The sequence below is a fragment of the Suncus etruscus genome, chromosome 2 (genome assembly GCF_024139225.1).
Source record: "Suncus etruscus isolate mSunEtr1 chromosome 2, mSunEtr1.pri.cur, whole genome shotgun sequence".
NCBI classification, from domain to species: domain Eukaryota; kingdom Metazoa; phylum Chordata; class Mammalia; order Eulipotyphla; family Soricidae; genus Suncus; species Suncus etruscus.
Genome location: NC_064849.1, coordinates 66377357 through 66388053, shown reverse-complemented (window position 1 = coordinate 66388053; position 10697 = coordinate 66377357).

Sequence of the window (10697 nt, the reverse complement as noted above, 5' to 3'; positions counted from 1 at the left end):
GGATCATCCTCTGGACAGTGGAAGCCAGATATGGTGCACATGGATCATAAAAGGCAGAGACAAGGCTGAGTTCAGTAGTCAGCTCCATGCAGGATAATGAAGGAAGATGGCAATGGGAGAGAAGGACATGGTCGAGTCAGAGACAATGAGACTTGGCAACTGAGTGGTTGGATATAGAGAAGTTAGGGGTGGTGAGGAACTAGGGTTTAGGGGACTGAGAAGGTAAGAGGACCCAGAGATGTTAGTGAGCAAGAGAAGGTGCAGTACACATTGCAATTCGTAGCTTCAAACCACACCTGGTTTGATTTTTTTTTTTTTTTTTTGGTTTTTGGGCCACACCCAGTAATGCTCAGGGGTTACTCCTGGCTATGCGCTCAGAAGTCGCTCCTGGCTTGGGGGGCCATATGGGACACCGGGGGATCAAACCGCAGTCCGTCCTAGGCTAGCACTGGCAAGGCAGACACCTTACCTCTAGCGCCACCGCGCCGGCCCCACCTGGTTTGATTCTTTTTATTTTTTTTTTTGTTTGTTTTGTTTCTTGGGCCACACCCGGCGGTGCTCAGGGGTTACTCCTGGCTGTCTGCTCAGAAATAGCTCCTGGCAGGGACGGGGGACCATATGGGACACCGGGATTCGAACCAACCACCTTTGGTCCTGGATCGGCTGCTTGCAAGGCAAACACTGCTGTGCTATCTCTCCGGGCCCACTTGGTTTGATTCTTGAGAAATAATCTGATATAAGCATGAGAACAGGGCTCATCACCATTTCAAATTCTAAAGCAGGGGTCTCAAACTCGCTGTTTCCAGCCCTCCGTACAACATTTCATGGCCCTGCCCTAGAGGAATCTTTTTTTGTTTTGTTTTAGTTGTTTGGGTCACACCCCCCAATGTTCATGCTTACTACTGACTTTGCACTCAAGAATCACCCCGACTTTGCCTCCTGTGGCCCCCAGGTAAATTGAGTTTGAGACCCCTGTTCTAAAGGGTCTGACTCAACCAAAAATTACAAACCAGATTGGTACTGATTGCTACTGGGAAGAGGTGCTGGGTAGGTGAAGTTCATTTCTTTATTTTGGCTACACTCAGTGGTGCTCAGAGGTTACTTCTGGCTCTGCACTCAGAGGTCATTTTGGTGGTGCTCCAGGGACTATATAGGATGTCAGGGATTGAACATGGGTTGGTTGCATGCAAGGCAATAAACCTCAGTCTGCTATTGTTCCTGCCCCCAAAAAGTTCATTTATTTTTTATTGTTTTCTGGACACACCCAGCAGTGCTCAGGGCTTCTGACTTTGAACTCTTAGTGGCTCAGGAAAAGCATGTTGGAGATTGAACTTGGGTTGGCTACTTAAAAAGCAAAATTGCCATACCTACTGTACTATATCTCTGGCCCTTGTAGTTTATTGTATGCCCACAAATATCTATCAAATCTTTGATTTTGTGTTTGGGGGCAACAACTAAGTATATTTGGGGCTATCTTGGGTTAGTGCTCAGACAGTAACACCCATCAGATAACTTTATGGTGCCAGATAGAACCTGGGGTTCTTGCATGCAAACCATGTGCTCCAATCCTTTGAGCCTCCTCTATGCCTCCTCCAGTTAAATATTTCATACTGGCAAATCTTACTTATTCATAAACTAAACTTGGAGCCGAAGCAATAGCACAGTGGTAGGGCATTTGCCTTGCACACAGCCAACCCAGGAAAGACCCGGGTTTGATTCCCAGCATCCCATATAGTTCCCAGAACCTGCAAGGAGTAATTTCTGAGTGCAGAGTCAAGAGTGACCCCTGAGCATTGTCAGAAGTGGCCCAAAAACCAAAAACCTAAAACCAAAAACTAAAATAGCCCAATCAACTAAACTTAAAGTTTTAGTGTTCCAAAGAGGGGCTGAAGTCCTAAGAATAGTTTGATGAGAATGGAAATGCAAAACCAAAAAGACAATGAAAGAATCTGAAATGAGTATGCTGTGGCTGTACTTAGGGAGAAAGATTTAGAATCCAGGGCCTGGAGAGATAGCACAGCGGCGTTTGCCTTGCAAGCAGCCGATCCAGGACCAAAGGTGGTTGGTTCAAATCCTGGTGTCCCATATGGTCCCCCGTGCCTGCCAGGAGCTATTTCTGAGCAGACAGCCAGGAGTAACCCCTGAGCATCGCCAGGTGTGGCCCAGAAACCAAAAACCAAAAAAAAAAAAAAAAAAAAAGATTTAGAATCCAGAACATAGCAAAGTCAACCAAATACCTACATTAGTGAGATCCTGTGTACCTCAGCATCACCCCCCCAACAAAAGGGGAGGTTCCACTCCAGGCTGAGGAGAAAGGCTTTGCATGCTTGAGGCTGGGGTTCCATCTATGTCACTGTATCTGGTCCCTGAGCAGCAATAGGAGCAATCCTCAAGCCCCAAACCAGGACTAGGCCCCCCAACAATGCCAGGTATGGCCCAAAAAACACAAAAGGAAAAGGGAGGATTTTTTTCCATTAAAGGAAGAGAACATATCTGATCAAACGCAGAAAGATGAGGAACAAGGCTAGTAGCTTTCCTGTGGCAGCAGCTTAAACTGTAAATACTGAAGATGATGATGGAGAAACATCCCCCATGCAGGGAGGCACACCCCCCACATGGTTACCTCCCCCAAGCTCAATCAGTCCCATCAGCCCAACCCATCTGTGTGTTCCCTCAGCCGCCTACAGAGAGAGCTGAGCAGACGGAATCTAAAGCCATGCTCCCGCCAGACCTGAAGAGATGGGTCTTCTCTGAGCAGCCCAGACTGGGACGGGAGTGTGCGGCCATCAGCACAGGGCCCTGACATTGCCAGCATTACCACTTTTGTGTTGGGGTCTGTGGCCCCTGCCCCAATGCCTAGTAGCCCCATGGACCCAGGTCCGCAAGGCCATCTCATAGGCTGAGAGCAAGAGCTGTGTGCTCTCCACTGAGGGACCAGAAATAAGGCCAGTCTTTGATTCAGGATCCCTGTACCCTCCTCCACCACCAAACTCTCACTCCCTACTTAGTGTTGGATCATTATTTACTTGTTTTAGCTTGGAGGTCACACCTGGCTGTACTCAGGAATGATTTCTGGTGGTGTCTAAGGATCTTATGCAGTGCTGGGGATGGAAAGAGGGTCAGCTGCACAAATAGCAAATGCTTTATCTACTATGCAATCTGTCTGGCCCATACTTGGACCTTTTGACCCCGTTATATCTACTTTTTGGGGGGATGAGGGACACACACAGCACTGCTTAAGGGCTCACTCTTACTCTGCATTCAGCCCTCCTGGAAGGGCTCAGAGGACCATGGGAAATATCAGGGATTGAACCCAGGTTGGCTGGTTGCAAGGCAAGAGCTCTACCTGCTGTACTACTTACTGCCCTGGTCTTTTCCAAAAGCTTTTTTGTATTTGGGGGAGCATACCTGGCAGTGCGCAGGTCTCACTCCTGGCTCTGTGCTCAGGAGACCATATGGGATGCAGGGGATTGAATCTGGATTGGCCACATGCAAGCAAATACCTTACCTGCCCCAACAGATAATTATTCGTAACTTCTCCTTTTTCCTTCTATTTAGGGAGATGTGTGTGAAGAAGAAGGCATTGTGCTTTTGGGTCATCTGGCTGTGTTCAGGGATCACTCCAGGATCTTGGATTATCAGCTGTCTGCAAGGCGAGCACCTACCCTCTCTGCCTCTTCACCTTTCTGAACCTCAGACCTCCCAATTTGAAAATGCAGATAAAAGATAGAAAGAGTTCAAAGAACTAAGCATTTGCTTTGCACAAGGAAGCAAGCTCAGGCTCAATCCATTAGTACCTCAAGGTTCCCTGAGCACTCCTGGGAGTGACCCCCCCCCCCCCAAAAGCAAGGAGTAGAGTTACTAGTCCCCCTTCCCAAAGTCTTCTGAGTGTGTATTAAAAACAAAATCCAGGGACCAGAGCCAAATAGGACAGAGCACACCTAAACTTTTAGTCCAGAAATAACTGAGTTTTATTTCATCATATCCTACCCGTCCTTCTTCCCAAAAAACTTTGATTTTGAGGTCATATCCTGCATTGCACAGGAGTAACTCCTGATTCTATGCTCAGAAATCATTACTTGTGGGCTCAGGGGACCATATGGGAAGCTGGGGATCAAACTAGGTTGGCCATACATAAGGCATCCTCTGTTACACTATCACTCCAGCCCTTCCCTACAGATCTTGAGCATATTTAAATTGGAAATAAGAGGTCAATGGGACTGTAGAGATTGTATAGGGTGTAAGGCACTTGCTCTGCATGTGGCCAACCTCATTTTGGTTCCCAGCATTGAATGTTGTTCCAGAAACATCTCCAGGAGTAATCCCTGAGAAAAGAGCCAGAATAAGCCCTGAACATTTTATGTTCCAACCTCCCCTGCCCTCCACCTTTCTCTGAAACCCCCTAAAAAAGAATGTCAATGGGCTGGAGCACACGCTTTGCATGTAGGAGGCCTGAGTTTGATTGTGGCACCACATGGTCCTCTGAGCATTAATGGAGCAATCTGTGAACTCTGGTTCCTGAACACTTCTGGGTGTACCCTCCAAAAAAAGAATGAGGTCAAGTATGAAGTCAAATATGAAGACAAATTGCTAATTAGTGGAATGGGAAAGACAAGAGAATGGAGAAGTTCTAATCCCTCTACAAAACTTTTTTTAAAAATAGTTTTTAGGGGGGCCGGGCGGTGGCGCTAAAGGTGAGGTGCCTGCCTTGCCCGCGCTAGCCTTGAACGGACCGCGGTTCGATCCCCCGGTGTCCCATATGGTCCCCCAAGCCAGGAGCAACTTCTGACACATAGCCAGGAGTAATGCCTGAGTGTTACCGGGTGTGGCCCAAAAATCAAAAAAAAAAAAAAAATAGTTTTTAGGGGCTGGAGCGAAAGCACAGCAGTAAGGCGTTTGACTTGCATGCAACCAACACAGGACAGGCGGCGGTTCAAATCCCGGCATTCCATATGATCCACCAAGCTTGCCAGGGGTTATTTCTGAGCACAGAGCCAGGAGTAACCCCTGACCACCACTGGGTGTGAACCGCCCCCCCCAGACTTTTTTTTTTGGTTACACCCGGCAGCGCTCAAGGGGTTCCTCCTGGCTCTACGCTCAGGAATCGCTCCTGGCAGTCTTGGGGGACCATATGGGATGCCGGGATTTGAACCACCGACCTTCTACATGCAAGGCAAACACCTTACCTCCATGCTATCTCTCCGGCCCCACCCCAAAAGTTTTTAAAGCAGTTTATTTATTTATTTATTTATTTATTTATTTATTGTTTTTGGGCCACACCAGCGATGCTCAGATGTTACTCCTGGCTCTGTGCTCAGAAATTGCTCCTGGCAGGCATAGGGGACCAGATGAGATGCCAGGAATTGAACCAGGTCCCTCCCGGGTTGGCTGCATGCAAGGTAAATGCCTTACAGCTGTGCTATCTCTCCAGCCCTTCTACAAAACTTCTAGTGTGATTTTATTTAACCCTCACACTGGTCCTGGCACAAACACCATTATCTGAGGCAGAGAAGTAAATTAACACCTATGCTTATTACCACACGATTTTAACAAAAAGAGGATCTATGGGGCCAGAGAGATAGCACAGCGGGTAGGGCAAAGTTTGCCTTGCATGCAGCCAACATAGGACAGACAGATCCCGGTTCAATTCCCAGCATCCCACATAGTCCCCCAAGCCATCCAGGAGGATTTCTGAGCACAGAGCCAGTAGAAACAACCTGAGCACCACCAGGTGTGATCCAAAAACAAACAATAAAAAGAGGATCTAAGCCATGCAGTGTTATTTATTCCAGAATATGTCCCTTTTCCTATAGGGTGGAGTGAGATACCCTGGCTTGACTGAGCAGGAAGGCAATTCTCAATGACACCCATTCTGAACAGCTAGGTTTGTGATGCTTAAAAGCTGACCAAAGTGGGGCCACAGTGATAGTAGTGTGTAGGGCATTTGTCTTGCATGTGATCAACCTTGGTTTGATCCCAGCACCCCATAAAGTTCCCTACACATGCCAGGAGTGATCCCTATGAGAAGAGTCAGAGGTAACTTCTGAGTACTCCTAGGTTTAGCCCAAAACACAAAACAAAAACAAAGGCAAGCTGACCAAAGCACAATCCTTTCTGGAATATTGGCACAAGTTCGATTAGGTCATTGTTTCCCTTTTCTGCAATCCAGCACTGACTGGCTCTTTTCTAATCTTCAAGCACCTCATCCATCTACCCTTAGCCCTCAAAAATAACTGCTTAATGGTTTTTGAGAAATTCTAGCCAACTCCTTAAGGGCTCTTGAGAGCAGATCATCTGGGACAGCTAACAGAACTCATCCAACCTTTAAAACAGATCATTGATCTGTTCACTCCCTCCCTTTTATCTTCCCATATGACCCTTTCGTTGACCTGCTTCACCTCACACTCAAGAGAGCTCTTCTCAAGCAAAAGCACACTTGGAGAGCAAGTCAAGCCTGGATAAGGGGAGCAAAAGTTAAGGAGAAGGAATGTTTGAAGTCAGAAGCTCTCAATATCCAGCATCTCAGCCCAGATTCCTTTCTTGTATCCAGCTGATGACTATTGACTTCACCTGGTTGTCATGGAAACATCAGTCTCTGGTGGATAGCTAGTAGCACTTTAGGCAAAAAGCATCACAGGCTACCATGGTAACACCCAAGAGTGATGCTTCTTCCTGTCTTGGAGGAATGAGAAATGGATGAAGCTGCTGGGGAAAGGGACAGCTTTTTTTTGGCTCTTAATGTTAAAAGTGAGCAATAAAAAAAAAAAAAAGATGTAACCATGGCTGCCTCATTAGTTATATTATCTAGTAATAAGAACTTCAAAGAACTTATTTTAAATTATTTTTTTGGTTTCTGGGTCATATCTATCTATGCTTATATTTATCTATGCTCCTGACACTACATTCAGGAATCACTCATAGGAGTTCTCAGGAGACCATATGGGATTGATTCTAGAAATTAGCGAGGAATCAATCCTGGTAGGCCATGTGAAAGGCAAGCACCCTACCCATAGTACTCTCTCTTCCAGTTCCAGGTCTCACTCCTGTTCCTACCTGTTCATACCTGGTGGGTGCTGGGGCCCAACAAGGAAGTAGGCAGCAACTCAAGTCAAAAGTACATTAGTAGGGGCCGGAGAGATAGCATGGAAGTAGGGCATCCAATATGGTCCCCTGAGCCTGCAAGGAGCGATTTCTGAGTGTAGAGCCAGGAGTAATCCCTGAGCGCTGCTAGGTGTGACCCAAAAATGAAAAACAAAAAAACAAAACAAAACAAACAAACAAAAAAAAAAACAGCAGGTAGGCTCAATCTCCAGCAGCCCATTTGGTCTCACAAGTCCCCCAAGAGTAAGGCCCAAGCACAACTAGGTATGGACCAAAATGAAAAAGAAAATAGCCAAAACAACAGTAGGGCCAGAAATGTGGTTCAGTGGGAGTATCTGCTATACATGTGTTGAAACATAGGTTCAATTCTCAGCACAACAAAAAAAAAGTTTTAAAAAAGAGGAGGTGGGGGCCCGGAGAGATAGCACAGCGGCATTTGCCTTGCAAGCAGCTGATCCAGGACCAAAGGTGGTTGGTTCGAATCCCGGTGTCCCATATGGTCCCCTGTGCCTGCCAGGAGCTATTTCTGAGCAGACAGCCAGGAGTAACCCCTGACCTCCGGGTGTGGCCAAAAAAAAAAACAAAACAAAAAAAAAAAAGAGGGGGTGGGGGTTGGAGAGATAGCATGGAGGTAGGGCATTTGCCTTGCATGCAGAAGGATGATGGTTTAAATCCTGGCATCCCATATGGTCCCCCATGCCTGCTAGAGGTGATTTCTGAGTGCAGAGCCAGGAGTAACTCCTGGGTGCAGCTGGTGTGACTCAAAAACCAAACCAACAAACAAAAAAAAAATGGAGAAGGGTAAGGACTGGAGAGATAGCATGGAGGTAGGGTGCTTGCTTTGCACAGAAAAGGATGGTGGTTCAAATCCTGGCATCCCATATGGTCCCCCATGCCTGCTAGAGGTGATTTCTGAGTGCAGAGCCAGGAGTAACTCCTGGGTGCAGCTGGTGTGACTCAAAAACCCAACAAACAAACAAACAAACAAACAAACAAAAAATGGAGAAGGGTAAGGGCTGGAGAGATAGCATGGAGGTAGGGTGCTTGCTTTGCACAGAAAAGGATGGTGGTTCAAATCCTGGCATCCCATATGGTCTCCCAAGCCTGCCAGAGTGATTTCTGAGCAGGGCCAGGAGTAACCCCTGAGCACTGCCGGGTATGACTCAAAGTCAAAAAAAAAAAAAAAGGAGGGGGAAATTGCCACTGCTACATACATATACTCACACATTCTCTCCTCTCTGAAGAATATTTTTTTTTTTGTTTTTGTTTTTGTTTTTTTTTTTTTTTGGTTTTTTCGGGCCACACCCATTTGATGCTCAGGGGTTATTCCTGGCTACGCACTCAGAAATTGCCCCTGGCTTGGGGGGACCATATGGGACACCGGGGGATCGAACCGTGGTCCTTTCCTTGGCTAGCGCTTGCAAGGCAGACACCTTACCTCTAGCGCCACCTCGCCGGCCCTCTGAAGAATATTTTTATTTTTTTGTTTTTGAGGTACATCCTGGCTCTGTGCTCAAGGGTTCATGTGTATTCCAAGGAATTAACTGGGGTCAGCTACAATGAAAAGCAAAAGCCTGTACTATCTCTCTGGCCTGGTTTCTTTTGGGTCACACCCAGCAATGCTCACGGTTTACTCCTAACTCTACTCAGGAATTATTCCAGGCAGTGCTTGGGGAACTATATGGGATGCTAGGGATCTAACTTGAATTAGGCTCATACAAGACAAGCACCTTACCAACTGCACTATCTATCCAGCCCCTCTGCCTGATTTCTTTCATGTAAACAAGGAGCAAAACCAGGGAGATGGCTCAAAGGACGAGCAATGTTTTGCATGTGGTATCACAGGGTTTAATTCTGGCTCCCCACCATGATCCCTTGGATCACTGCTTTAAGTGGCCTGAACACAATCCCACATGTGTATGTCCAAAACAAACTTGAACTGAGCCAAGCCATAGAGGCAGGCTTGGGGAGGTTGACTGAGAAGCTGAAGACAATGGTGGTAGAAAATGCACACTGGGCCGGAGATATAGCTCAAACGGCATTTGCCTTGCAAGCATCCGACCCAGTACCTAGGGTGGTTGGTTTGAATCCCGGCTTCCCATATGGTCCCCGTGCCTGACAGGAGCTATTTCTGAGCAGATAGCCAGGAGTAACCCCTGAGCGTCACCGGGTTTGGCCCAAAAACCAAAAAAAAAAAAAAAAATTAAAAATTATTGGGAGGGGGAACAACATTATAGCAATAGGGCATTTCTTTGCCTTGCACAAGTCCAACCCCAGATGAACTCTGGTTTGATTCCTGGCATTCCATACGGTCCCCCAGCCTGCCAGGAGCGACTTCGGAGCACAGAGCAGAGAGTAACCCAAGCGCCGCCGGGTGTGACCCAAAAACCAAAACCAAAAAAAAGATTAAGGGGGCCAGGATTATAGTAGTGGGTAGGTCACTTGTCTTGAATGTCGCCAATCCAAGTAGCAATTTTTGGCATCCCATATGGTCCCCCGAACACCACCAGAAGTAATTTCTGAATGCAGAGCCAGGAGTGACCAAAAAAAAAGCAAAAACAAAAAATTAAGAAGAATAAACAACAACTCCATGAACTGAGTCCAGAGGCTATTTACTGCCCCCTTCTCTCTACACCAGGGGTCTCAAACTCAATTTACCTGGGGGCTGCAGGAGGCAAAGTCGGGGTGAGGCAGGGCCGCATAAGGGATTTCGCTTACTGAATATTCGCAGTAAAAAATCGCATTAGTAAGAAAAAAAATTGCATTAATCATTTGCAAACCCCGAACGAAACTGCTCAGGGTATGCGAATGTTTTTGTGATTTTTTTCTTACTAATGCGATTTTTATTAATCGCGAATACTGTGATATTACTGTGATATTTGAATGTCGGTCTCGGGCCACAAAATGTACGGAGGGCCGCAAATGGCCCTCGGGCCGCGAGTTTGAGACCCCTGCTCTACACCAATCCCTGTAAAGGAGTAAGGGGAAGGGCAAATGAGTCACACAGAAACACTGGTAGAAACCTTATATGGGTGAAAGCTAGAAGAGATGTTTTCTCATTTCCTCCACTGTCTCTTGGCAAGAGGGTATGAAGAACAAAGAAAGAGTGGCAAGAAGAGCTGGGAGAAGCCAAAGTATAGAGACTAAGAGGGCCGAGAGAGATAGCACAGTGGTGTTTGCTTTGCAAGCAGTCAATCCAGGACCGTGGTTTGAATCTTGGCGTCCCATATGGTTCCCTGTGACTACCAGACACAATTTCTGAGTGCAGTCAGGAGTAACCCGAGTGCTGCTAGGTGTGACCCAAGAAAAGGGGAAAAAAAAAAAAAAAAAAAGAAGAAATTTAGGGATGGGAATTTTTTTTGTTTTTGTTTTTGGGCCACACCCAGCGGTGCTCAGGGGTTACTCCTGGCTATCTGCTCAGAAATAGCTCCTGGCAGGCACGGGGGACCATATGGGACCTCGGGATTGGAACTAACTACCTCAGGTCCTGGATCAGCTGTTTGCAAGGCAAACACCGTCCGGCCCCTAGGGATGAGAATTTAAGGAAACCAGATGGAGCTTTCTAATGAGGGCAGGGTGGGGTGATGGTACATGCC